The 22906-nt window shown below is 41.5% G+C and overlaps 1 long non-coding RNA gene across 1 annotated transcript; it reads left to right on the top strand.

Annotated features, from left to right (window-relative positions):
* Nucleotides 1-1493: 1493 nt before the first annotated feature.
* On the top strand, nucleotides 1494-22894 carry LOC144586590 (uncharacterized). Its single transcript, XR_013541496.1, has 4 exons — nucleotides 1494-1630; nucleotides 3361-3461; nucleotides 22143-22253; nucleotides 22787-22894. It is a non-coding gene; the product is annotated as an uncharacterized LOC144586590 (long non-coding RNA).
* The last annotated feature ends 12 nt before the right edge of the window (nucleotides 22895-22906 follow it).

Raw genomic sequence — 22906 nt, 5'->3', positions numbered from 1 at the left:
TGCTACACTGAATTAAATGCACCCTATTTATAAAGCTTATTAAGTACAGTACAGTACATTGAAATCCTGGACTTGTTTCCTCCAAAGTAAGCCACCCTCAGAAAAGCAGCTATATACAGGAGTGCACACTTTTAAAGTATATACATTTTATACACTACATAAAGTGTACACATACATTTAACTTATTTGAAATTTAGTGTTGGAAACAAGTTTTAAAGATATCATGACTTGTCAGAAGTATAAGTAAAGCAAAGTAAAGTAAATGTGGACTTTCACTAAAAGCTAAAATAACCAAACAAAGGGTACTGTGCTACAGTGGCATAATAACAAAACAAGCTCACTGGAAAAGGCAGCAGTGCAGGAAAAAATGCAATGCAGTAGGAAAAGAGGAAGACTGCACATGAGATGGATTGACTCAATAAAGAAACCCACAGTCTTTTGTTTGGTATTGCAGTCAAAGTAGAACCAGGAGCAGAAAGACTGGGATCCAGATTTTGGGAATAAACTATGATACTTTTGTCTGCTTTGGGGATGAGAAACAGAGAAATGCAATTGCTACACACTTCAGACTTCTGCTGTTCTCAGCAGAAACTACAGAGTTAAATGCAGTGGAGATTAACTTTGAAAGGTTCCTTTTTTCATGGTTTTATGAAAGAGTCAAGTCTCTCTATGTGTGTGTGTGTGTGTGTATCTGTCTCTCTCACACACATAAACCCTTCCTCCCTCAATTTTCAACAATTAGTTGCTTCAGTTCAGTATGTCCATTTCCTCTCATTACATTTAAACAAGCTTGATGAATCTACCTGTCATTCTCTCGCACCTTCCTTCGCACCTTAATTGGAGCTTTCCCTCCTGCTTGCAGCCACGTCCGGCGGAAGTAGTAATTCACAAGCCGGATTGACTGCCCCGGGCTGTTCTACAGCAGTAATCAATAAAATAGCCTTATCTCCAATCTCTAAAAGAACTGATTTACAAGTGCCGCCACCAAAGAAGGTAGCAGGGATAGGTGGTTTACAATCGTGCAGCTTGAGGTTCGGCTGTGGGGGGTGGGAGTGGGGGTAGCGCTCTGGTGACTTTTGGCTTGCATGCCCATGGAAAGGTTTCCGCGTGCCACTTGTGGCACGCATACCATAGGTTTGCCGTCACTGGTATAGCTTATCAAAGGCCACGCAGACTGGCTTTTCTGGTATGCACAGTGAGAATTGAACTCCCAGCCCCTGGCACCACAGTCAGATACCTAACTCATTGGGATCTGGATATTTAAAAGAATACATCTCCCTATATAAACCTGGTGAATTCCTAAGACCTGCTAGGGGGGCCCTCCTCCATGTCCTGCCATTGAGAACTGTTGATTATATGAAACCATGTGAGAGGGCTTTCTCTGCTATAGCATCACACTGTGGGATGCCTTCCCCTTGGAAGTCTGATTGGTGCCAACATTGTCATCACTTTGTTACCAAGTCAAAATATACTTATTTATTAGAGCCTTTGGAAGAGGGACGTGGTGGCAGAAGCCTATGCTGCAGGGTCAGAAGACCAGCAGTCGTAAGATTGAATCCACACGACGGAGTGAGCTCCCTTCGCTTTGTCCCAGATCCTCACCAACCTAGCAGTTCAAAAGCATGGAAATGTGAGTAGATAAATAGGTACCATCTCGTTGGGAAGGTAAAATGGTGTTCCCTAGTCATGCTGGCCACATGACAACGGAAACCTGTCTTTGAACAGGCGCTGACTCTATGGCTTGAAAAGCGGTATGAGCGCCACCCTCTAAAGTCAGACACAACTGGACTGAAAATGTCAAGGGGAACCTTTACCTTGGAAGTTGAGGATCATGGCCAATTATTTTTTTTAAACTATGTTTTTAAATGTTTTATATAGCTCAATAACCCACCCTGACATTTAATGATATAGCACTATCTATAAATTTTTCAAATTAATAAGTAAGTCAGATATGACTTGACAGCTGTGACGGACAGGCCAGAAACCACACCTGTCCATCACAATGGAATACTGGTTCAGTAGCCAATGGTTGTGCAGAAGGACAGAACCAGGAAATATAACAAGAGAACGGAAGACAGAGTTTCAGTTAGAGTTAGAATTTCAGTTATCCGGGAGTTAGGGGCATTGGTTTGTGATGAGATAGGACAGTTAGTCAGGAGTTAGGGAAAGAGTGGTTTTGGAAAGAAACACTTGAAAAGAAAAGTATAAGAGAACTGAATGCAACTGTTATAAAGTGATTGAAACTAAATACAAAGTAATCAGCATATTTCTCAGTTAAATGAAGTTTAATGAATATCAAATACAATTCCATCTATGATTTCCTTGATTCTTAAATATGTTAATCTATTAATAAATAATATTATATTTGACACGATTGATTCTGTGGTCCTAATTGGTAATTGAGGAAGGATTTCCTCTGGTGGCAGTGGAAGTGGAGACAAGAGAAATTGTCATACCCGAAGGCAAATCTGTTGGTTAGGGAGAACATACAGAGGAGCTGGGTGTGTGTGTGTGTGACAACAGCACATAACACATATATCTTGCTTTAAAAGTACCCAGTGTGATGTAGTGAATAGAGAGAGACTATCACTCAGGAGCAGAGATAGGCATGAATCAGAAAAATGGTGGTTCATGATGGTTTGTGGTCCAGCACTATTCAGGAACCACAAACTATTAAGACAAAATTTTCCGTTTTGTGGTTTGAGCAATTCAGGACTTCTTGGAGTGGTAGGATGGCCCCTGCATGAATTAGAAATCATAAGAAAAGTGCTCTTTAGCCAGCCAGCAGGGCCTGCTTTGGGGAGGGGGGATAACTCAGATATCTCATGTCCAGTCATCACCAAAATTGGAAGGGATGGTGAGGAGGGTCAGCTGAAGGCTTGCTGTGAGTCTGGCATCTTTAAGTTGCTCGAGAGCTGTTATGTTGCTCCTAGAAGTCCCAAATCATATGAGCCACAAAGTGTAGGACTCTCCAATGCTGATAATAGTTCAGCATTTCATTTCATTCTGAACAGACATGGTTCCCTGAAGTGCCCTGAAATTAACCACAAAATGGCCAGATTTGTGAGGGCTTTTGCTTTGTGGTTCATTACATGATCTCTACTCAGGAGACATGGGTTTAAATTCCTATTTGGTCATAGAAACTCATGGCAATGTGTGACAAGTAAATGCTCTTCTTAAATATCTCATATATTTTGAAAACATTATTAGAGTCATTTATAAGTTGGTTCCAACTTGATAACACATGACACCAGAGTTTACGAGTTCCTTTACACTGAATTCAGATTTTATTGGCAAAGAAGCCATGCACACAAGGAAAAAGGCCCCTGTGTGCTAATGTTTTTTTCTTTCCTAACCAAGGAACTATGGCTGTAACAAATGTACAAAAATGGAAAAACATCTATTATCCATGAAAAGAAAGAAAGAGGGATGGCGGGATGGCCCCCAGACAAAAAGTTCAGGTAAGGTGTCTTTCATTGTTTGGGAAGAAGGGTGTAAATATTTCAATATAAAGAATGGTGTGTAATTTTTAAAAATACATCGTTTTCGTTTAGTCATTTAGTCGTGTCAGACTCTTCGTGACCCCATGGACCAGAGCACGCCAGGCCCTCCTATCTTCCACTGCCTCCCGGAGGTGGGTCAGATTCATGTTGGTTGCTTTGGTGACACTGTCCAACCATCTCATCCTCTGTCATCCCCTTCTCCTCTTGCCTTCACACTTTCCCAACATTAAGGTCTTTTCCAGGGAGTCCTCTCTTCTCATGAGATGGCCAAAGTATTGGAGCCTCAGCTTCAGGATCTGTCCTTCCAGTGAGCACTCAGGGTTGATTTCCTTCAGAATGGATAGGTTTGTTCTCCTTGCAGTCCAGGGGACTCTCAAGGGCCTCCTCCAGCACCACAATTCAAAGGCATCAATTCTTTGGCGGTCAGCTTTCTTTATGGTCCAGTTCTCAATTCCATACATCACTACAGGAAAAACCATAGCTTTGACTATTCAGACTTTTGTTGGCAAGGTGATATCTCTGCTTTTTAAGATGCTGTCAAGGTTTGTCATCGCTTTCCTCCCAAGAAGCAGGTGTCTTTAATTTCGTGGCTGCTGTCTCCATCTGCAGTGATCATGGAGCCCAGGAAAATAAAATCTGTCACTGCCTCTATATCTTCCCCTTCTATATCCCAGGAGGTGATGGGACCAGTGGCCATGATCTTAGTTTTTTTGATGTTGAGTTTCAGACCGTTTTTTGCACTCTCCTCTTTCACCCTCATTACAAGATTATTTAGGTCCTCCTTACTTTCTGCCATCAGAGTGGTATCATCTGCATATCGGAGGTTGTTGATATTTCTTCCGGCAATCTTAATTCCGTCTTGGGATTCCTCCAGTCCAGCCTTCCGCATGATGTATTCTGCATATAAATTAAATAAGCCGGGGGACAATATACAGCCTTGTCGTACTCCTTTCCCAATTTTGAACCAATCAGTTGTTCCATATCCAGTTCTAACTGTTGCTTCCTGTCCCACATATAGGTTTCTCAGGAGATGGATAAGGTGGTCAGGCACGCCCATTTCTTTAAGGACTTGCCATAGTTTGCTGTGGTCCACACAGTCAAAGGCTTTTGCATTGTCAATGAAGCAGAAGTAGATATCTTTCTGGAACTCTCTGGCTTTCACCATAATCCAACGCATGTTAGCAATTTGGTCTCTAGTTCCTCTGCCCCTTCGGAATCCCGCTTGTACTTCTGGGAGTTCTCGATTCACATATTGGTGAAGCCTACCTTGCAGGATTTTGAGTATAACCTTGCTAGTGTGTGAAATGAGTGCAATTGTGCGGTAGTTGGAGCATTCTTTGGCACTTCCCTTCTTTGGGATTGGGATGTAGACTGATCTTTTCCAATCCTCTGGCCACTGTTGAGTTTTCCAAACTTGCTGGCATATTGAGTGTAGCACCTTAACAGCATCATCTTTTAAGATTTTAAATAGTTCCACTGGAATGCCATCACCTCCACTGGCCTTGTTGTTAGCCAGGCTTTCTAAGGCCCACTTGACTTCACTCTCCAGGATGTCTGGCTCAAGGTCAGCAACTACATTGTCTGGGTTGTACGGGATATCCAAATCTTTCTGATATAATTCCTCTGTGTATTCTTGCCACCTCTTCTTGATGTCTTCTGCTTCTGTTAGGTCCCTACCATTTTTGTCCTTTATCATGTCCATCCTTGCACCAAAGGTTCCTATGATATCGCCAATTTTCCTGAATAGATCTCTGGTTTTTCCTTTTCTGTTATTTTCCTCTATTTCTTTGCATTGTTCATTTAAGAAGGCTCTCTTTCTCTCCTTGCTATTCTTTGGAAGTCTGCATTCAATTTTCTGTAACTTTCCCTATCTCCCCTGCATTTTGTTTCCCTTCTCCTCTCTGCTATTTGTAAGGCTTCCTTGGACAGCCACTTTGCTTTCTTGCATTTCCTTTTCTTTGGGATGGTTTTTGTTGCTGCCTCCTGGACAATGTTACGAGCCTCTATCCAAAGTTCTTCAGGCACTCTGCCCACCAAATCGAGTTCCTTAAATCTGTTCTTCACTTCCACTGTGTATTCATAAGGGTTTTTCCTACTCTCTTCAGTTTAAGCTTGAATTTTGCTATGAGAAGCTGATGATCAGAGCCACAATCAGCTCCAGGTCTTATTTTGCTAATCCACGCAACGGAGTGAGCTCCCATCGCTTGTCCCAGCTCCCGCCAACCTAGCGGTTCGAAAGCATGCAAATGCAAGTAGATTAATAGGGACCACTTCGGTGGGAAGGTAACAGCGTTCCGTGTCTAAGTCGCACTGGCCATATGACCATGGAAGATTGTCTTCGGACAAATGCTGGCTCTATGGCTTGGAAATGGGGATGAGCACCGCCCCCTAGAGTCGAACACAACTGGACAAAAACTGTCAAGGGGAACCTTTACCTTTACCTATAGAGCTTCTCCATCTTTGGCTGCAGAGAATATAATCAATCTGATTTCGATATTGCCCATCTGGTGATTTCCATGTGTAGCCTCTTGTGTTGTTGGAAAAGAGTGTTTGTGATGACCAGCTTGTTCTCTTGGCAAAACTCTATTAGCCTTTGTCCTGCTTCGTTTTGAACTCCAAGGCGAAACTTCCCTGTTGTTCCTTTTATCTCTTTACTCCCTACTTTAGCATTCCAATCCCCTATAATGAGAACATCTTTCTTTGGTGTCAGTTCTAGAAGGTGTTGTAAATCTTCATAAAATTGTTCAATTTCAGTCTCCTCAGCAATGGAGGTTGGTGCATAAACTTGGATTATTGTGATGTTGAAAGGTCTGCCTTGGATTCGTATTGACATCATTCTATCATTTTTGAGATTGTATCCCATTACAGCTTTACCCACTCTTTTGTTGACTATGAGGGCTACTCCATTCTTTCTACGGGATTCTTGCCCACAATAGTAGACATGATAATCGTCTGAGCTGAATTCACCCATTCCTGTCCATTTTAGTTCACTGACGCCCAGGATGTCAATGTTTATTCTTGCCATCTCCTGTTGACCACCTCCAGCTTCCCAAGGTTCATAGATCTTACATTCCAGGTTCCTATGCAATATTTTTCTTTGCAGCATCGGACTTTCCTTTCACTTCCAGGCATGTCCACAGCTGAGTGTCCTTTCAGCTTTGGCCCAACCACTTCATTAGCTCTGGAGCTACTTGTACTTGTCCTCCACTCTTCCTCAGTAGTATGTTGGACGCCTTTTGACCTGAGGGTCCCATCTTCCAGCATCATATCTTTTAGCCTTTTGTTTCTGATCATGGGTTTTTCTTGGCAAAGATACTGGAGTGGAATTGCCGGTTCCTACTCCAGGTGGATTGCGTTTAGTCGGAGCTCTCCACTATGACCTGTCCGTCTTGGGTGGCCCTGCACGGCATAGTCCATAGCTTCTCTGAGTTGCTCAAGCCCCTTTGCCACAACAAGGCAGCAATCCATGAAGGGTAAAAATACATACATGGCACTTATGCATCCACTGTTAGGTGAGGCCCTGCTTGGCAGAAATTATGGCCGCACCCACTTTTGCCTCTAATAATCATTAGGTTGCATGTGTCCTACACATTCATCCCAAGCTGGTCAACTGAGGGTGCTGACCCGAAAAGAGGCCTGGAGGGAGAGGATTAGGAGCTGGACCTTCTCTGTGGTCACACTATCTCTGGACATCTGCCTGGCCCCCTCGCTATTAACATTTTAAAAATTTCAAAAGCTGGACAAGGTAAAGGTAAATGTAAAGGTTCCCCTTGACAATTTTTGTCCAGTCGTGTTCGACTCTAGGGGGCGGTGCTCATCCCCGTTTCCAAACCATAGAGCCAGCATTTTGTCCGAAGACAATCTTCCGTGGTCACATGGACAGTGCGACTTAGACACAGAACGCTGTTACCTTCCCACCGAGGTGGTCCCTATTGATCTACTTGCATTTGCATGCTTTCAAACCGCTAGGTTGGCGGGAGCTGGGACAAGCGACGGGAGCTCACTCTGTCGTGTGGATTCGATCTTAAGACTGCTGGTCTTCTGACCCCGCAGCACAGGCTTCTGCGGTTTAGCCCACAGTGCCACCATGTCCCATGGACAGGTATTTCCATTAATGGAAATGTGTTGAAATTAACAGCTTTAAGACAACCATATCTCCATTTTAAATATTTAAATATCTAATATTTTAGTATGTTATTGTTTTACTGTTCTTATGTTTTATGATTTTTTAAAATGTGGAATTTAATTTATACTTGTACTTATGTTTTCTGTTTGACTGTGTTGTGAACCACCTAGAATAGCCTGGCTAGATGGGCAGTATACAAATAAAATAAATGAATAAATGAATGTGCCTCCTGTCAAATTAATCCTTCAAGAAGACATTTTTGAATAGATTAAAATGCTCTTCGCCCCTCCAATACAGCAAGAAATGGCTTGCTTCAAGGGATTTATTGATGCCATGGGAGTTATTGTGCACCAGGTGGCAGTATTTCTTTCTGGAATCCTGCACTGTGCAAGTGTGTTTACTAGACAGCTGAAATGCATGCACAGTGCTGGTTTAATCAGTATGTACACTGCTTCTTACTTATAACTGTTGCTGGAACAGATGTAAAACATATCGAGTTTCCCTCTGCTGTACTTTATATCAAATAAATCTATGACCCAATGATTATTAGCTTGGTTCTAGTTAGGCATAGTGCATCATTTCCTGTTGTCATGTCTTCCTGCCTTGATTTCTACCTGTCATGCTAAGGGACAGGATGTTACTTCTGAGTCCATGAAAAAATAGGACATTCCCAAGTAGATCTGTGCATGATGAATCACAGAATCATACAATAATTGAATTGGAAGAGATCTATGTCATCATGTCCAACCCCCTGGTCAGTGCAGGAATGCAAATAAAAGCAGATCTGACAGATTGTTGCCCAGTTTTTTCTTGAATGCCTCCAGTATTAAGAGTGCTCACCACCTCCAGAGGTAATTGGTTCCATTGTCATGTGGATTTTAACACTTAATACATTTTTCCTGATATTCAGTCTAAATCTGGTTTCCTGTAGCTTGAGCCCATTATTTTTTATTATTATTTATTTACTGGCCAGGTATGTAAACCATACCCGGAATTTAATATGGCTACCGGCCACACTTAAAAACAATACACACACACACACACACACACACATACACCATAAACAGAAAAATTCACAAGACAATTAAGAACAAAGAACAAATTCTACAAAAGCCAATTGCCTCAACTCCCAGTTGCGTCAGATGGTTACAAATTCAGCAGTTTGATGGCACAGGGAAAAAAGCTATTTTTGTGCCTCGATGTTTTAGTATACAGTGTCTTGTATCGCCGACCAGAGGGGAGAAGATTAAACAAGTTGTGACCAGGATGCCGTGGATCTGCCGCGATCTTTTCCGCTCTCTTTTTAACCCGTGCAATGTACAACTCTTCCAATGATGGCAAATCAGCTCTGATTATTTTTCCAGCAGTTCTGACAGTCCTCTGAAGCCTGTTCTTGTCCAGTTTGGTTGCCGAACCGAACCAAACAGTTATGGAAGAGCAGAGGACAGATTCAATAATGCCTCTGTAAAATTGGACAAGCAGCTCCCGAGGCAGATTGAATTTCCAAAGTTGTCGTAGAAAATACAGACGCTGGTGAGCTTTTTTAATGATGCCATCAATGTTAATTGACCATTTCAGGTCCCGAGAGAGTACAGTGCCCAGGAACCTGAACGACTCTACTACAGAGACCGTGCTGCCTAAGACGGAAAGTGGGAGTATACAAGGGGGGTGTTTTTGAAAGTCCACTACCATCTCCACCGTTTTCTGTGGGTTGAGCACTAAGCTATTACTGTTGCACCATGCGACAAGATGCTCAACTTCCCGTCTGTATGCCGACTCGTCACCATTCTTAATAAGTCCAATGACCGTCGTATCATCTGCAAACTTCAGAATCTTAACAGAGGGATTCGTGGAAATACAATCATTCGTATATAAGGAGAAAAGTAATGGGGAAAGTACGCACCCTTGGGGGGCCCCCATACTAACTGTACGGATATTAGATGTTATTTTCCCCAGTCTCACTTGCTGTTTCCTATTTATCAGAAAGCTATGTATCCATTTACAAACAGAAATGGGTACCTTTAGTTGAATCAGTTTAAGATACAATTTAGATGGTACAATTGTATTAAACGCGGAACTGAAGTCGACAAAAAGAACCCGTGCATAAGACCCTGAGGAATCCAGATGTTGTAGGATGTAGTGCATAGCCATATTGACAGCATCATCTACTGATCTGTTAGGCCGATATGCAAACTGGAGAGGGTCCAACAAAGGATCAGTGATGTCCTTCAGATGGGTCAGCACCAATCTCTCAAAGACTTTCATCACTACAGATGTTAAGGCGATGGGTCCGTAGTCGTTCAGTCCGCTAATAGAAGCTTTCTTAGGTACAGGAATAATAGTGGAAGTTTTAAGACATGTAGGGACACTACACAACTCCAACGAGCTGTTGAAAATCCGTGTTAGGATAGGCGCTAATTGTGCAGCGCACACTTTCAAACAGAAGGGAGTCACCCCATCTGCTCCCGGAGCTTTCCTAACCTTTTGTATCTGAAGAAGATCACGCACATCTTTTTCGCAAATCACCAAGGAAGTAGATTCCTGAGATAAAGGAACGACAGTAGGAGAGGCGGTTTTTAATACTTCTGAACACAAATGGTTTACCGCAGGTGTAGATGGTGGTGTTTCAAATCTGCAGTAGAACTCGTTTAGGTCATCTGCCAATTTCTGGTTTTCCAGAACCGGGGAAGATGTTTTCTTATAACCCGTAATGTTCTGTAAGTTCCTCCAGAGAGTAGCAGAGTCATGATTTTCCATTTGTGTCTTCAACTTGTCGCTGTACGTTCTTTTTGCCGCTCGAATTTCCTTATTCAGTATATTTCTAGCCTGATTGTACAGGGTTCTGTCTCCGTTCCTATAAGCTACCTCTTTGGCATGTCGAAATTTCTTAAGCCTTGCTGTAAACCAGGCTTTGTTATTATTGTAGATACGCACGGTCTTAGTAGGCACACATAAGTCTTCACAGAACTTAATATAAGATGTTATGGTTTCAGTAAGTTCGTCTAGGTTATTGGAAGTAGACTCAAACATATTCCAATCGGTGCAGTCAAAACAAGCCTGCAACTTTAACTTTGCATCCTCAGTCCAACACTTGACTGTCTTAACCACTGGCTTAACAGCTTTCAATTTCTGTTTGTAAGTTGGAATAAGAAAAATCAGGCAGTGGTCAGAGCGACCGAGGGCAGCACGAGGGACAGAACGATAAGCACCCTTAATTGTGGTGTAGCAATGGTCTAACGTATTCTTATCCCTGGTGGAACAACTAACATGCTGTTTGTATCTAGGCAATTCATGTGATAAATTTGCCTTGTTAAAATCCCCTAAGACTATAAGCAGAGAGTCAGGATATTTCCTCTCTAGTCTATTTATCAAGTCAGCAAGAATACATACTGCATTATTGGTACAAGCTTGGGGGGCAATGTAAATTCCACCTAAGATTATCGAAGAGAATTCTCTTGGGGAATAAAATGGATGACAATTAATAAACAAAGCTTCCAAGTCCTCACAGCAGGTTTTCTCTAACACAGTCACATCTTTGCACCAATCTCTATTTATGTAAAAACAAACTCCTCCACCCTTCGATTTCCCAGATGTTTCAAGTACGCGGTCTGCTCTGTAGATCTGAAACCCAGATAGTTCAATTATACTGTCCTGGACAGAGCCGTTTAACCATGTTTCTGTAAAACAAAGAGCAGCTGAGCGTGAGAAGTCAGGGTTAACCTGATTGATGAGATGCAGTTCGTCCATTTTGTTAACAAGTGAACGGAGGTTGGAAAGATGAATAGATGGTAGTGCAGATCTCATTCCACGCTGTCGCAGCCTATTTAACGTGCCAGCACGTCGTCCTCTTTGGTGAATTCTTCTCCGAGTATCATACACAGCTGCTGCACCTCTCTTGACCAAAGCTATTGTGCTACTTTCTTCTTCCACAAAAACAGGAGGATACGTACATGGGAGGGCTTTGCTAATATTTAGAATTTCTTCTCTAGTAAATGTAATCCGGGAGGGGACATAGGATTATTAAGTGTCCTGCACTCTGGAATGACTGAGAATACATCCTGCCCCTTGTTGAATGCAAGCAACCAATCACTAAGGACTGTATCTACCTTTTGTCATCCCTTACCTCCCAAGAAGCAGGTGTCTTTTAATTTTGTGTCTGCTGTCACCATCTGCAGTGATCATGGAGCCCAAGAAAGTAAAATCTAGCCCAAGAAAGTAAAATCTGTCACTGCTTCCCTAACTTCCCCTGCTATTTGCCAGGAGGTGATGGGACCAGTGGCCATGATCTTGGGTTTTTTTTTTTATGTTGAGCTTCAGGCCATTTTTTGCGCTCTCCTCTTTCACCCTCATTAAGAGGTTATTTAATTCCTCCTCAATTTCTGCCATCAGAGTGGCATCATCTGCATATCTGAGGTTGTTGATATTTCTCCTGGCAATCTTTATTCCGGCTTGGGATTCCTCCAGTCCAGCCTTCCGCATGATGTATTCTGCATATAAGTTAAATAAGCAGGGAGACAATATACAGCCTTGTCGTACTCCTTTCCCAATTTTGAACCAATCAGTTGTTCCATATCCAGTTCTAACTGTTGCTTCCTGTCCCACATATAGAGTACATGTGCCGCCGAAGCAAGCACAGACGGGATGTACAGATTTGTAACTAGCAATGTTAGTGCAGGAGAGGCACTGGTAGTAACAGGGAAGTTTAAGCAGTGTTACTGCAATTGAGAAAGACAGTTTTCACTTCATTTTGCTTTGTCACACAATTCAGAGGCTGGTGCAGATTGTTTTTGAAAAAAGAAGACTTCAGTTCTTCCCACCAGTGAAGTTCAGCAGAATTGCTGGGATGGACAGAGAGAAAATGCCTCTGAAAATATGAGTTCTGATTCCGCTTTATTTTGTTTTTTAATAGGGGTCATTCGTTTAGGTAAAGTCAAGTATGTTTTGATAAACAAACTTAAACTTAAAGAAAAAGGAGGAGGTATAGTCCATATGGGCTGAATTTCATGCATGGAGTTGAACTAATTGGCCAATTGCATTTTCTGCTTCATTCTTCTTGTTTGGTAGCAGAATCAAAACAGTTCTTTCAAGGGAAGTATAATTTTGCATAGTCAAGATCTTTTCTGTCAGTTTCTGTCTGATGTTGCCAGTAAAAAGTTCACATTGTGTGCATTAAGTTTCCGCAGAGCAACTTCCTGGATGTCTCCTTCTTGTGAAATTACTTCTGTTCTTCCTTCAAATAAAACAGAAAATAGCATGATCAACTGAAAACCAAGAAACTTTAAGGCATGTTTAAGGTGTACTAAGCAGGGTGCACTAAGGAGGTGTCCTAAGGAGAGACAAGAGGGCCTTCTTAAATGAACAATGCAAAGAAATAGAGGGAAATAATGGAAAGGGTAAAACCAGAGATGTGTTCAAGAAAATTGGAGATAGTAAAGGAACATTTTGTGCAAAGATGGACATGATAAAGGACAAAAATGGTAGGGACCTTACAGAAGCAGAAGACATCAAGAAGAGGTGGCAAGAATACACAGAGGAATTATACCAGAAAGATTTGGATATCCCGGACAACCCAGATAGTGTGGTTGCTGACCTTGAGCCAGACATCCTGGAGGGTGAAGTCAAGTGGGCCTTAGAAAGCCTGGCTAACAACAAGGCCAGTGGAGACGACGACATTCCAGTCAAACTATTTAAAATCTTAAAAGATGATGCTGTTACAGTGCTACACTCAATATGCCAGCAAGTTTGGAAAACTCAGCAATGGCTAGAGAGGATTAGAAAAGATCAGTCTACATCCCAATCCCAAAGAAGGAAAGTGCCAAAGAATGCTCCAACTACCGTACAATTCCGCTCATTTCACACGCTAGCAAGGTTATGCTCAAAATCCTACAAGGCAGCCTTCAGCAGTATGTGGACCGAGAACTCCCAGAAGTACAAGTTGGATTTCGAAGGGGCAGAGGAACTTGAGACCAAATTGCTTACATGCGCTGGATTATGGAGAAAGCCAGAGAGTTCCAGAGAAAACATCTACTTCTGCTTCATTGACTACGCAAAAGCCTTTGACTGTGTGGACCACAGCAAACTATGGCAAGTTCTTAAAGAAATGGGAAGGGGGAGGTATGGAGGCAGTGACAGATTTTACTTTCTTGGGTTAGATTTAAAAAGCAGAGACATCACCTTGCAGACAAAGGTCTGCATAAGTCAAAGGTCTGGTTTTTCCAGTAGCGATGTATGGAAGTGAGAGCTGGATCATAATGAAGGCTCACTGGCGAAGAATTAATGCTTTTGAATTACGGTGATGGAGGAGACTCTTGAGAGTCCCCTGGACTGCAAAGAGGACAAGCGTATCCATTTTGAAGGTAATCAACCCTGAGTGCTCATTGGAAGGACAGATCCTGAAGCTGAGGCTCCAATACTTTGTCCATCTCATGAGAAGAGAAGACTCCCTGGAAAATGTTGGGGAAATGTGAAGGCAAGAGGAGAAAGGGATGACTGAGGATGAGATGGTTGGAGAGTACCACCGAAGTGACCAACATGAATTTGACCCAACTCTGGGAGGCAGTGGAAGACAGGAGGGCCTGGCGTGCTCTTGTCCATGGGATCACGAAGAATCGGAAACGACTAAACGACTAAATAACAACAACAATACAGCAACTATATTTCAGAAAAATTCAGATGGAATGTGAGATAAAAGACATTCCTACAAATGAAAAAGAATCAGAATGAGAGATTGAGAAAACAATGTGTGCTCCTTAAGTAGGGTACTAACTTTTGATGTCATCAATCATTTTGAAACTTTGCAGCAGCAGTAGTCTAGCTCTGTCCAAAGTCAAAAGGAGACACAGGTGTGTGAAAAGATTGAATTAGCACCAAGCTCTGAAGTGGCTGCCAGAGTTTTTGACTCAGCAACTGGGAGCTCACCACCTGAAATGGGGACCTACAGTACTTAGATGAGGTGCTGGCTTTTCAATCACAAAGTGATAACATGTTTTCCCTCCAAAGATGTAATCCTTCAATGGTGCCATATCTCCACAACCATTGTGCAAATGAAAACCATACTGATCTCCTGATGACTAGTAACCAAACTAAAGCCTGCTAATTTACAAGTTGTGGCAATGAAGAACCTCCCACAAGAAGTTGTCTGTAAAGTGGGGAGGGGGTGGGGTCTCCCTGAATCCTCTTATTTATTTATTGTTTTAATGTACACAGGTGGACACAGGAGCTGAAATCCTGTTGGCATAGCTCCATGTGTGCAATATTTATGACATTATCAGCTGCAGCCTTTTTTCAGTAGTTAAAAGTTTATAGTTCTCCCCATTTTAGTTTTGAGGCTCCCTAGGGATCCTCTTCCTCCTGAAGAAGCTGTCAGGGGCATCAGGATGTAGAGGCAATCTTTAGAATCAAAAATTGCTGCACACACCAAGAGGATTTCAGACAGTATGTTGTACTAGTATACACTATGTATGCAGTTTATGTTAAGACTCTGTTATGCAGATTTGCACCCCTCAGAATAATTCCTCTGGAAGGATTTTTAAAAAGGATTTTTTAAAAAATGACAAGGGAGTGTTCCACTCTTTGGTTTATCTGGGGCTAGTATGGTACTGTATAATACTGAGTGTTACAAACACAATGAACATTATAGAGATATAATAAAATATTATTATAAAATAAAACTTAAAATAAAAGAACCATGACAGTAACAATAAAAAAACTAAACTGGATGCTACAAAATATGCACTAATCCATTCACTGTTGCTTGTAACAAAAATGTTGGCACAAATCTCATTGGCAAATTCCTACACGCTAAGAAGTCAGCATAGGCATTTGGTGTTAAGCACCAAGCCCATGTGACTCAGCACACAACAGCAGATGCCTACCTTAACTTCATAACTTGTGGCAAGTGGCCAATGAAATTTATGTCAATTGTGTTGCACTGGCATAGAAGCTCAAAAGGATTCTGACCAATAAATAACAAATAATTTTATTATAGCATTAAAGACGCCATTACTTGCCAGAGTTTCTCATCTGAAGTAATTTAAATCCTGTAGTCTAGTCCCCAAAACTTTTCACTATAATGAGAAGTGGAGAGTAACAATTAACATTTTAGAAAATGATGTCTTGACAATTGTTAATTATTTCATGTATTACTATACAACTATTATCATTTATAATTATGAATTATATATAAATTACTTTGAAATGGGTGTACATAGAGAAAGAATGTGATACCTATAAATTCTTCTCAAAATTATTAAGGCTACACATTTAAATAATCCTAGGGGAGCTAACGAAATGGATTTTAGTTCATGATACCTTGGGTCAAATGAAACTTATTCATCCTCCAGGTACAATTCAGATCATTGTTCATTTTCAATTAATTGTGCAAATATTCCCCCAAAGACTGTTTACATTTAATCTGAAATATATGGCTTCATTTCTTTAGCAAAATAGCATTTCAGTCTCCTGCATTAAAACTTCCACACATTTATAAAACCGCTTTTCCTGTTGGCTTCAATATGGATCTTGGTATACCTGTGCTATGTACTGTGTGTTCTTTTATTGAGGACCATACCTCTATTACTTGGTGCAGATATAAATGCCCCCCATTGAAGAGGTCCACAGCACAGTCCTACAAAAATCCCATGTTTTGTAGTAGAACCTATTTCACAATTAAGTGTGAATAAGATTGTACTTACAGGGTTGCTTCCAGCTTCAACGATACTTAGAAGAAGTTAACAGAAACCAGTTAAACCCATTAGTCATGACTATAGATGTGAAGACCTGATGGGAAAAGTTGAGCGATAAATATGGTGGGGAGACCTTCTTCCTCAATATGGTGGGATGGGGGATAACCGTCTTTCCCACTGATTTCCCAGCCCCTCATATTTGTAGTCATGACTAATTGTAAACCCTACTGATTTTAACAATGGGTGTGACTAAGTCTGGATGCAATTCATTATGTATATTCATGACAAACTGTGTAATACTTTTATCATTTAGTTGCTGCTGTCAGATGTTAAGATTCTTATAGATAGAGGGATCTTCCCGCTAATACTCCAAAGACATTGTGCACCTCTTCCTTCTTTTTTCATTAATGTTTTTTTTTCTTGATACATGGAAAGATGGGAGAGGTGCTTGAGACACACAAAATGGCTGAATGTTTTAAAAACATGCTAATCTGGACTTCCTGTTAAAATTCCCTAAATGAGATAGTATGACAGCACAGCAACTGTCTCCTTGGCTGGAAGTGCCCTGTGCAAATAAAAACAGAGCTGTACCAGAAATGGGAAGTAGATCAAGTCCTTGGGAACATTGGAAGTCCACTTTCTTCCTCCAGCAAAAAACCCACTGGAAACTGAGATAGGATGAGAAGAAAGAATTCTTCCCACCTCCTGACTTCCAGATTCAGTTACTTTTTGGGTCAGAATTGAGACATGCTTGGGGTTTGCCTAAAATAGGAAATCCATGGATTCTGCAAAGAAGGCATTTCCCAACTGACACAATAGCTTGGCACAAACAATGTCAACAACTAATTGTTTTCCCATTTTCTTAGCCACTTTCACATTACCAAAACTGGCCATAATTTACAACTGAAACCAAGCTAGTTTCCAGCACATGTAAACAGCAAAAAGCTGTTGGGGAAGCTAATGGCTGAATCAGAAGATGGGCATGCTCCACAATTTTGGCCCACTTAATTAAAGGAAGATCAAACATTACTTTAATGATGTTGGAGAAGTTACAGTTCTCCAGCCAACCTCCCTTACCTTTTTTCAGTTTGAAGGTTAACAAGAAACCAAGTTGGCTCACCTTCTTTCATTTGTTCATTCAGAGAGAAAGCACATGTTCATCATCAACAACAATAATATTTCTGCAATCCCTATGGGCTATTTGGTTCAGGTCAGTGGGTGGGGGAATGATTCAAAATCTCAGATGAGAGAGAAAGAGAGAGAGCTGGAAAATGCAGTTGATGTTATCCCCCTGACTCCCTTGGTTTAGGTAGCATAATTTCCATACGTTTATGCAGGAAGGCAGAGGAAGGGTGAATCCATGTGGTGATATTATATATTTGTATTTTATTTGGCGGCTTTAAAAATTGTACACCTGAAGCTCTACAGTTTTGGGTGCCAAAGATATCTGAGACTTTCTTCCTGACTCATTTTACTCCAAAGAGACACTTTGCACTACTTCTGTGTTATGTTTGTGGGAATAATAGGATCTCAGCTATTTTTTGCTTTGATTGTGTGCATAGAATCAGGGCACAGGGCAGGGCCAGGGAATTCACCAGAATGCAGGGACACAAATCCAGCATAAGGTCCTCAGAAGGAGCAAAAATCAAATTCAAAGATGCTTTAGGCAATCCACACTATTCTTTTGTTGTTGTTTCATTATCTTTAAAATTCACACTGTCTTTGACACATGTCTCCATCCCCTTATCAAGCCTGGTCAGGCATCACCTCCAAGCTTTCATTGATATAGCAACACTGAAAAAACAAGAGAGAAGTGACCTACTTTTGCCCATCTTTCTTAAACAGACAGCCTGGTCTACTCACATAAAAATGCACAAATAGCCAATTTTAAAAACTACAGAGAGAGGACCAGTGGCAACACATACTGGAAAACCAATACCACACTCACACTCCATAATTAAACCCCAGCCATTCAAATGAAGCCCAATGTTGTTCCTCTGAAATATCATGATGAACCTCAGAGGGAAGGAGGTTTCCAGAATAGCAGATAAGAAAACCATCCTGGAGCTGAAGTTCTGAAATGGCAAAACAGTGGTACAGTAATTAAGAGGATCTGTTCCTGACCAACCAATGTGAAAACCATGAGGTTGTGGAATGCATCATTTTTATTTTTAAATGTCTGGCTAAAGTGTAAAGTAATAATTAGACGTTGGCCAAAATCCTGTTGTTCAGCATAATAAGTCAGACTACAGTAGGCCCATTTACTGTATAAACTCCTCCATCAATTCCATTAATACTAATAGGCTTAGTCTAACGATGACTTGCTCTGCGAAAGTAACTTGCAGTTCGACTACTTTTGTTGTTGTTTAGTTGTTAAGTCATGTCAGACTCTTTGTGACCCCATGGACCAGAGCACGCCAGGCCCTCCTGTCTTCCACTGCCTCCTGGAATTTGGTCAAATTCATGTTGGTTGCTTCGATGACACTGTCCAACCATCTCATCCTCTGTCATCCCCTTCTCCTCTTGCCTTCACACTTTCCCAACATCAGGGTCTTTTACAGGGAGTCTTCTCTTCTCGTGAGATGGCCAAAGTATTGGAGCCTCAGCTTCAGGATCTGTCCTTCCAGTGAGCACTCAGGGTTGATTTCCTTCAGGATGGATACGCTTGTCCTCTTTGCAGTCCAGGGGACTCTCAAGAGTCTCCTCCATCACTGTAATTCAAAAGCATTAATTCTTCGCCGGTGAGCCTCCATTATGATCCAGCTCTCACTTCCATACATCGCTACTGGAAAAACCATAGCTTTGATTTATGCAGACCTTTGTCAGCAAGGTGATGTCTCTGCTTTTTAAGATGCTGTTTAGGTTTGTCATCGCTTTCCTCCCAAGAAGCAGGTGCCTTTTAATTCTGTGGCTCCTGTCACCATCTGCAGTGATCATGAAGCCCAAGAAAGTAAAATCTGTCACTGCCTCCATATCTTTCTCTTCCATTTGCCAGGAGGTGATGGGACCAGTGGCCATGAGTTTAGTTTTGTTTTTTTTTATGTTGAACTTCAGACCATTTTTAAAAACTTTCCTCTTTCACCCTTTAATTCCTCCTCAGTTTCTGCCATCAGAGTGGCATCATCTGCATATCTGAGGTTGCTGATATTTCTTCCGAAAATCTTAGTTCCGGCTTCGGATTCCTCTTGTCAAGCCTTTCGCATTATGTATTCTGCATATAAATTAAATCAGCAGGGAAACAATATACAGCTTGGTCGTACTCCTTTCCCAATTTTGAACCAATTAATTGTTCCGTATCCAGTTCTAACTGTTGCTTCCTGTCCCACATATAGATTTCTCAGCAGATAGATAAGGTGGTCAGGCACTCCCATTTCTTTAAGGACTTGCCATAGTTTGCTGTGGTCCACACAGTCAAAGGCTTTTGCGTATTCAATGAAGCAGAAGTAGATGTTTTTCTGGAACTCTCTGGCTTTCTCCATAATCCAGCACATGTTAGCAATTTGGTCTCAAGTTCCTCTGCCCCTTTGAAATCCAACTTGTACTTCTGGGAGTTCTCGGTCCACATACTGCTGAAGCCTCCCTTGTAGGATTTTGAGCATAACCTTGCTAGCGTGTGAAATGAGTGGAATTGTACAGTAGTTGGAGCATTCTTTGGCACTGCCCTTCTTTGGGATTGGGACATAGACTGATCTTTTCCAATCCTCTGGTCACTGCTGAGTTTTCCAAACTTGCTGGCATATTGAGTGTAGCACCTTAACAGCATCATCTTTTAAGATTTTAAATAGTTTGGAATGTCGTCGTCTCCACTGACCTTGTTGTTAGCCATGCTTTCTAAGGCCCACTTGACTTCATCCTCCAGGATGTCTGGCTCAAGGTCAGCAACCATACTATCTGGGTTGTCTGGGACATCCAAATCTTTCTGGTATAATTCCTCTGTGTATTCTTGCCACCTCTTCTTGATGTCTTCTGCTTCTGTAAGGTCCCTACCATTTTGTCCTTTATCATGTCCATCTTCGCACAAAATGTTCCCTTACTATCTCCAATTTTCTTGAACAGATCTCTGGTTTCCCCCTTTCTATTCTATTTCTTGGCACTGTTCATTTAAGAAGGCCCTTTTGTCTCTCCTTGCTATTCTTTGGAACTCTGCACTCCATTTTCTGTAACTTTCCCTATCTTCCTTGCATTTTGTTTCTCTTCTCTGCTATTTGTAAGGCCTTGTTCGACAGCATGCACTTTGCTTTCTTGCATTTCCTTTCCTTTGGGATGGTTTTTGTTGCTGCCTCCTGTACAGTGTTACAAGCCTTCATTCATAGTTCTTCAGGCACTCTATCCACCAAATCTAATTCCTTAAATCTGTTCTTCTCTTCCACTTCCCATTCAAATAATAGCTGAGATTAAATGCATGCACTGAGACAGATAATTACAAAGATTTGTCTTGCAATGTAAAACATGTTTTTTACCCGAGCAGTTATCACAATTTGCATCTGGCTGGACAGCTCAGATATCTGGTTGTGGAGCTGGAGGTTGGGAGTTCAATCCCCCACTGAGCCTCTTGTGAGTACAGCCAATCTGTGTAGCCTTGGGTCAGCTGCACAGTCTGAGGATGCCCCCAGAAGAAGGCAATGGCAAACCAATATGTCTGGAAAATCCTGAAGAGGTTTGCCAAAAGTTGGGATTGACTTGATGGCATGCAACCACCACCACCATTAAGCAGAACTTCCCATTGATTCTAAATATTCCTGCATAACAATATTATGTGCTTGGTCCAACTCAAAACTGGGTTAATAAATAAATTATGAAGAGTGTGGTGGACAGTCCACACGTCACTCCTGTCAGTCCATTTAGAGCTCTAGTACAGGAGCCTATGACAGGACAGGAGGGGCGGAGTTAATAGAACTGTCTATGACAGAGAGTTAGTTAGAGAGAGGACTGTGAAGTGTTTAGACAAGATTTTGGACAGTTGGTTTGTTAGAGAATATTAAAGAGTTAAAAGGAATTAGACGTGCATAGACAAAGAATATATTGAGACCTTGATTAAAGTAAATGAATACAAGCAGGCTTATAAGTAATCAAATCCACGTTTATTGAATAAATGATAATAGAACATCCATGATTTTCCTTCTGTGATTTATTTACTATTCCATAAATAAACCTTGTTATATTTGGCAGCAGGAGTGTGAGATTCATAATTGATATAGTGAGGATATTATCCTCTGGTGGCAGTGAATAAAAGTGAAAAGAACAAGTCATGTCTGAAGGTGAACTTGTGTAAGAAGCAAAACATACAGGGGTCACTGGGAGTGCGCGACAAAGGGTCTTTCTCACTTTCCTGAGGCAAGGCCCTACACCAAAATATGAGATCCTGTTTTCTGTGAGTGACTAATGGTACATAATATTCTTCATAGTCTCTTTGCAGTTCTACAAATGGGTTTTATGTTCACAGAGAACCTATTTTAAGATGCTTTTATAGGATAGGTTAAAGGTTAATACTAGAGTTCAGACAAGTTACTTCTGTGGGTGGAAATGCCCAGAATCTTACAGGCAGTGGCCATGCTGGTTGAGAGATTCTGAGAGCTACAATTCAAAAGAGTAACTTTCCCAGACTCTGGGCCACACTTCACTCCCACCACTGATCTCATACTATTGAACGCAAGCTCATCACCCTCCCCTTCATTTCCTTTCTGCTCAACAGAGCAAAAGCATCAGGGAATATCTTTCACTAGATACTAATAAAAGAAGCGAGATACCCTTACTTATTTATTCTCCCTTCCTTTCCTCCTGTATCCACTCTATTTTGCATGGTGGGTTTTTCTTTGGTTTGTTCTGCAGTATCCTTCAAGCACCTGCAAGGCACTTGTATAATCGCGGAAGGGAACATCTGCAGAAAATGATCCTTGGGTGGCACCAGTGGTCCCCGTTGGACTGCTCCTCTCTCATTGGGTGAGTTCCCTCGTGTGGATTAGTGCCAACATTGGCTCAAAGAATTTCTACTGGAGAGTTCCCCTCTGAGAAAAAGTATTTAAGGAGGTGGATTGTGGTTTCTCAAGAGACACTGCTTCAGTGGTTTGTTCTGCACTGCTACCTTGCATTTATTTAATACAGTAATGGGCCTGCCTACAGAGTGCACAGTATGTCTGTAGAGGCTGCTTTCACTTTAACAGATCCAGCTATACCAGAACACATAGTATTGGGCTCACTATTAGTCAGTGATTTTGTAGACTTTATCTGCAACAGCATCCTCCAGCTAAGGGTCTTCATTGGCAAACTGAGGCTCCTACAGCAGCTGAAACCCGCTTCTGAACAGTACGTGTCACTTACTACCTTTAGAAGTGTTGGTAGAGAGGAGCCACTGCAAGGAAGTCTGGGTGAGACTCTGGTTGATAAACGATCAACTGCACTTTTGTAACATTTCCCTATGTGAGAAAGGATCAACTTTGGAACTGATTGTTGGTACGTTCTGATCCTTCTCCTAGATCTTGTCCTTGTGCCATTCAAAGAGTTCTACCTTCCTGCTCTCCATGTTGGTCGCTTGATGAGTGCATTGGCCCCAATTTCATTCTCTATCATTTTCAACCCCTAAGGTAAATTTCATT

Source organism: Pogona vitticeps, chromosome 2 (assembly GCF_051106095.1).
Source record: "Pogona vitticeps strain Pit_001003342236 chromosome 2, PviZW2.1, whole genome shotgun sequence".
NCBI classification, from domain to species: domain Eukaryota; kingdom Metazoa; phylum Chordata; class Lepidosauria; order Squamata; family Agamidae; genus Pogona; species Pogona vitticeps.
The sequence above is the reverse complement of the archived record's forward strand: the minus strand, read 5'-3'. Positions and strand labels throughout refer to the sequence as shown.